Below are 7,111 nucleotides of genomic sequence, written 5' to 3'. Positions count from 1 at the left end.
ATTGTGCTTCTATTCAGGCAGGTGCATGAGGCTTATTTTTACGGTTTTCTAATGAGCTTCTTTATATTTTAATGAAAATGCTTATCTGATGACTTCAAAACAGCTGTTACACATCTGAATGAGAGCTCATTGCATTTTGGCAGTGGCTCGTGCACCTCTTTTTCTGAGCTGCTGGTTATTGCCTTGCTGCCTGCTGTGGAGCTGCAGCAGAACTGAGACTGAGCGCTTGTGGCGTGGCTGAATTTCTGTCAGTACCCAGTGCCAGGCTGCTTTCACAGCTTAATTAATCTTCAGCAGCGTAATTTTGAAGCTCTGTAATTTAGTAATGCCTGAATTAAGACTCTTTATCCTTGAAGATGATCTAGCAAGAGGATTATTCATTTTGCTGGGCTCCAGTGACCTGTCTTGCCTGACAAGTCAGAAGTTGATGTTTTTGGCTATGAGCATGGAAGTCCTGAGCACCCCCAGTGGAGCAGCTTTGTTGTCACCATAGGCTAGGCTGGACAGTCAGATCATCTCCTTCCTCCAGCAGGTCTTGGTAGTCAACTGAGAGTATCCCTCAGGTCACCTACCCTGGTCCAGCTGTGTGAGGGAGCAAATTTGGTTTAAACCTATTTTTGCACATCACATTCTTCACCCCTCAAATACATAGTTTATTGTGTGGCAGATACAGTTCTTAGCAAACCAGGCTTTCCCCCTCTCCAGAGCTAAATTTTTAATTTGAGTGCCATACAAATATAAAGGCAGAAGCTTGGCAAGCCTTCTAGGATCTATTGTAAGAGAAGAAATACAGAGTGAATTTCTGCTCTTGAGCTCTACAGATCTAGATGCACTCCAGAAAGGACAATTATGAGACTGTGCTGGATTTAAAGCATTTTACTTGGGTAGAAAATCCAGTTTGTGATGTCAATAATGATACAACATTTGCATGTTTGGACACAAACTTAGTGCCTCAAAGATTTCACACTTATCAGGTTAGCACTGCCAGGCACTGATCTCTAAGTAGCATCAATTCCTTGTAGCACCTGCCCTCTTTCCCTTCAGTGCTGTGAGAGAGCAGCTCTTAGGCAGTACTGAGATGTCACCAGCCCTTGCTTCATTAGTGAGTACAACATTCTCAATACATTTAGAAAGATCCAGCTCAAGGTTATAGCAGAGGCCAACTGGCTGGTGAGCTACCAGCAGACTTTCTACTTCCTGCAAAAGTCCGACCTAAATTTGAAAGAATAAATAGATAATTGTGTCAGAACAAATACGACATGTGTCTAAGATCAAATGCAGCCAGCTCCCAGGTAACACCTGATAAGTACTGCAAAAGCCTTTTCCCAGAGGACTAAACACAAGGACTTTGAGCTTCACTGACATGTGGCTGACAAGGTAAGTGGACATACATACTGTAGCTTATTTCATGTCACTATGGTGAGGGAGAAGGACAAAGATATTTATTTCTCCATGAGCTTTTTACTGGGAGGTGCAAAGAGCCATACAGTCTGCTGCCCTAATCTCATCATTTACAGAAGTTGATATGTGAACCCTATCAAAGCTTGTGAAAGAAAACATATCCAAATCTCCCCTTCTGCCTGCTACAGCCCAGCCTTGTTGTAACTGAACTCTTCTAGCAGTCTCCTTCCCTGGCACTACAGATTCAGAATAGTGTGGGTTGTTGGAAGGCATTATTCACGTGTCCTACCAACTTTGAGTAATACTGTGACACTGGCCGTCCATATTGTCCTTGTATAAGGCAAACACATTATTTCCTCTTTTTTATTGTTCCAGGACTTGCAGCACATTTTTTCAGCCTTCTTCCTTCACCCTCTTTCCAACCCTTTGTTTTTCATGTGGCTTTCTATGGAGTAATTTGTTTTTTATTAATAACTACTCAACTATGATTCGATGATTATTTTACTCCAGTAGGGCATGGGTTTCCTCAAAGAAGCCTAAATTGCATGTCATGAAATGCTGTACAAAATCCATCTGTGTTGGGCAAATAGGCCTTCTGGAAAAGCTGTAGGAGGAAATGATCATCTATGTACTTGTAGATCAATTGCCACAGTTTGTTACTATGCCACATCTAGGAAGGAATGCAAGAATTAGAGCAAGTCATGAGCATCTCTGTCCCTCTGTCTGTTGGAGAACTATGATATGGTCCTCAACAAGCATGACTGTTCTTTTGTGTAACAGTGGGAAATTGCTGTAACACAGGAATCAGTGTGAGAAAGTTCAGTGTGAGATCTTATGAAAGGGAAGAAGGTATTTATTTATAAAATCTTTAAGCAAGTTGATTTTATGCATTCACACTCATTCTGCTGTAGAGTTAATTCTCTGACACTCTGACACTTGTATATTCTTGATAACCAACTCATGGAGTCCCAGTGGCCTGGCCAGGATCCCTTGAGCTTGACACAAAGGAATGGGAATGCTGCTGCCACGCCCTCACTACAAGCCCTTGACTAGGGACAACAAAGTGGTTTCTGGACAGATCTGTCATTTCCCTTAGGAGGCACCAGCTGGTATCTTTTACCTCAGAATTCTGTTTGCTTTGGTCTCCAAAATGATAGGCCAGGATGTTGCCCATTGCCTGTTTTTCCCTGTTTTCAACACGTGTGTTTTCCAGACAGGATAACAGGAAAGGCAAGGCGTATCTGACACTGCAGCCTTGGTACCATCCTCCTGGGATCAGGATCCTGGGTCTTTTGTTGACAGGTCATCTATGTTGTGGCTGTTTTCAAAGTGCAGGTCCTTGGCCTTAACATAAACAGAACAATTCCTTAATTTTTCTGCTGGGAATGGTTTTCTGTGTTAACAAGTGTCCGTCCTTTTAACCCTCTGTTCTGCTGCTCCTACTGGTGCTTTCACACATTGTCATTAATTGCCCTTTTATTAAAATTCATAATCTCTCTAAAATATCTAATTTAATGCCCTCCACCAGTCTTTGACAGCACACAGACGAATGCTCTGTTGAAATGTAAATGAAGCTTGTAAATTTAATATATCATACTTGGTGAAAGAAACTAAAATTTGGGGATACACACACACACTATATCCTCTATATCTGCTGAAGCACAGACTTCTTGAAATGCTGAAATATGTGTGAAATAATGAAAACACTGAGGTGGCCAATACAAACAGCTTTAAAAATAACAAAATTATGCCTGCCAAAATAGTAATGGAAAACTGATAATCTGTATTTCCCATGACATGCTGGAAGATTTGAACACATTGCTCCCACTGATGTCATGAAGTTACTGCTCTAAATTTACTGTTAGTAGCTGAAAACCAAACCATTCCTGGTTTAATATCTTTTCATTGCTTGTTCTCAGCAATGGAAGTTATCGATTATTGCTGACAGGAGGCAAAATGCTAACTCTACCTTAAACCTTGAAGCTGATGTTTGCTAGTGCTGACCAGTGCTGGGTATGAAGTTGAATTATCAGTCAGTGTTTGGTGTACAGCTACATGACAGCATTAGACACTTTGAAATGTAGGATAGCACAATGAACTTACTAATTAATCTTTGGCAGGTAGTTATTAAAAGCCAGTGCTAATCAACTGAAAACTGACCAGTAGGAGCTTGCATAGTCCTGGCTTTTAGTGTTTTTTTAGATACTCACTATTATTTGAAATTAGAATCTTAAAACTCACTTTTAGCAACCTTATTCTTCTTTCTGTAGATCCAATAATTTGTGACACTGAGGCTAAAATTTCTGCTGTGTTTCTGATATCAGTGAGTAGTGACACAGATGCAGTTAAATGGAATAGCCTGAAAACTCCAGCTGAACTAAGGGGAGAACAAAATTGCAAATGCATGACACAGTGCCTTAGAGAGAACAGAACTTTACTGATCCAGCAGTTCACTCTATGAGTTCTAATGCAAAGGAATATTTTCTAGGGACAGACATTTGGACACCTGAGAGGACTGGAAATTGCAAGGCTGGATTTATTAGAGTTGGAGATAAACCAAATTTTGCACAAGCTAGAACTTGCATTTTTTGCCCCTAACATTGGGATCTAATAAAAATAGAAGTTAAATGTGGTTAAGATGCCACAGAAGAATGCCACCCCCTGTCCTATGTACAATCTTAATGCAGAATCCTTGTTCATGATCTAGCATGCAAACATAGAGTGAAGGTCTGTGACTATTTTCGTAATCACACACTTTCTGTCTTTTTCAGAGCTTGGACTGGACTCTGGTACAGCACTTACCACAGTTGTGCAGAAGTGCATGAAAACATGGGGTTTTTTTACATTTGTGATGGAAACTGGAGGCAGAAAACACAGGACTATCTGTTCCTGCCTCTACTATAGAACTCCTATGTATCAACCTAATTACTCCAATCAAAGTGCTCCTAATTTTTTAATGTCAAATGTTTGCATAGGTAGTTCTAGGTAGCTGAAACACTGAGGACTTCCAAGCTGCAGCTGAAGTTTGCTGTATGTGTCTACACATATATCCTCAGAAATGGTGCTGGTATTGATATCCAAGCTGGCTCATTTTCTATTAATTCTGATAAACCTGCAGTTCTGTGTACATTTATATACAAATAACGCAGAAATGTGTATACACATGTACATTGAATCATAGAATTGCCTGGGTAGGAAGGGACCTTATAGGTAATCTTGTTCCAACCCCCCTGCCATGGGCAGAGACACTTTTCACTAGACCAGGTTACTCAGAGCCCCATCCAACCTGGCCTTGAACACTTCCAGGGATGGGACATCCACAACTTCTCTGGACAACCTGTTCCAGTGTCTCACCACCCTCACAGCAAAGAATTTTTTCTAATACCTCCTGAAAGCCTACTCTGTCCGTTTGAATCTATTCCCTCTTGTTCTGTCACTACATGCTCTTGTAGTAAGTCCCTCTCCATCATTCCTGCAGGCTCCCTTCAGGTGCTGAACGGCCACAATTAGATCACCCTGAAACCTCTTGTCTAGGCTGAACAATCCAAATTTTCTCAATATTTCCTTGTAGGAGATGTGTTCTATCCCTCTAATTATCTTGGTGGCCTCCTCTGAACTTGCTCCAACAGATTTCTGTCAACTGAGAAAGCCCTACTGAGCGGGAAGAATACAAGCTTATCAGAAAATTGATTAAATGCGTTTGCTTAGGACTGCCAAGTAAGATGCCCATAAAATGACCATGGAGAAGTAGTTTTATTCAGTACTCTTAAAGTGAAACAAACAGTAGTTTAGACAAGGCATTGCAACCACTGATCTATTACACAGCAAACATGGCAAGTCCTGAATTTACTATAAAAGTATCCACCACCCAGAGAAGCAGAAAAAAAAAAAATGACTCCTCCCCACAGTGTGAACAAGGTTAAGAAGCATTTGTGCAAATGGATATATATATATATCTGGTGTGGAGCCAACTGGGGAGAGAAAAAAAATTGCTATAGATAGAATCCCAGAAGGTGCAACAGAAGTTGCAGTAGGCTGTTGGAGGCTGAACTATGTCAAGAATGAGGTTAGCAATTAGCAATATTTAAGTGGAGCCTGCTCACAGGTAGCAGACTCCACAGATTTCTAAACATGGAAGCAGTTGCTGGTGTTCTTTCTACTACTTGGGACAGCAAGTATAAACATTTTTGATTTACTAAGAGAATGACACTTCAACACACATTTAAGGGTCCTGGCCACTTGACTGCAGCAGGCTTTAAATTCCATAGATGTAGAAGTATCTTTTCCTGTCATTAAAGCTCTCACCTCTGAAGGAACATTACCAGAGGAACTGATCTTGATCAAATATGTATTTTATACATGGCATATTCCAATTTTTTAAACCCAAAACTAAATTTACTTTTCCAATAAAATACTACTGTATTTATTTTGGTACAGGCACACAACATCATCATGTTCTCTATTCAGACAGTTCATACCTCTATCCTTCGTTTTCCATGTACAGAAATACAGAGACAAGCTTTTGGCCAATCTGGCTACAGCAACAGCTATTGCTCTAATAGTTACTTTGCATTATCTGTAACTCCCTCTGTAAATCAGCTGGGCCTGCTCAGCAAAAGAAACACAACTGTACTTAACAATGATGTGTTTCTGAGGCTGTAATATCTTAACTGCTCTTAAACCACTAATGTTTTGAATATTTAACACATATTTTACAAATAAATGGGAAAGTTGGGTACAAACAAATATACACCATCTAGGATTAGTGAAAGAAAAGATCATTATAGAGGTAGAGGTGTAAAACTGTGAAGCTTACAGCAGGAAAAACCAGCCATACCCCCAAACCTCAGACTTATTTGCCCCTAATAATGGTTAACAGTTTTCAGCAATGTATAATTAGGGATGAATAAAATAACTTTGGCACTGGAAACCACATTTCTCAAAGCAGCAGTTTTTGTTAATTGAATAGTTATTTTTCTTGCTGCTTCTTGAGCTAAGGCATCCAGTGGTTTACTGTAAAATAAGCCTGTATACAAATGCCTTCAATTAGTGACTATTTTAAGGAGACTCTATGTTCTGCAGAAGAGCAAATGAATCTTTTCCCTTTTGAGATAATTGCATATTCAGGCCTCTGTGAATTATGGAAAGTGATGACAATTTGGAGGTGACAACTCTTTGTGAGATGTACAATTACATGAGGTACAAGGAGAGATCACCAAGAAGCTTAAAGGAGCCTCTTTTACAATGTATTCTTACAAACCTTCAGACAACACTTAAAAATGTGTGAAGTCATAACACATTAAACATAACAAGAGTCAGACACAGGCTATCATAAAGGTTTTTGGAAAGACTATAACCTAACTTATCGAATAACAAACATGCCAAAAAATGCGAAGTACTTGTTTTAATAATAAAATACTACTTAAAAGCAGACCTTTAGGCATGTGATCTGACTGCCACCCATCTTCTTGGGAAGAATATTCTTCTTAAGATCTAAAACCTGACTGTCAGGTTGCCTGCTATTTCATCAGTGTAAGCTTCTCAGTCTCCACAATTTAGGCTGCTAGCAATAATTTCCATAATGTTTGCAGGAGTTAAAATAGTTTATGTGTGCAAAGCACTGAATTAGATCTCAAAAAACCTGGATTTTGATCTTGTTTCTGTAGGTCACCCAGACCTACCCTATTCCTCATTTTCTTCATCTGTAAAA

This window comes from Sturnus vulgaris, chromosome 1 (assembly GCF_052056855.1).
Source record: "Sturnus vulgaris isolate bStuVul1 chromosome 1, bStuVul1.hap1, whole genome shotgun sequence".
Classification (NCBI taxonomy): domain Eukaryota; kingdom Metazoa; phylum Chordata; class Aves; order Passeriformes; family Sturnidae; genus Sturnus; species Sturnus vulgaris.
The sequence above is the reverse complement of the archived record's forward strand: the minus strand, read 5'-3'. Positions refer to the sequence as shown.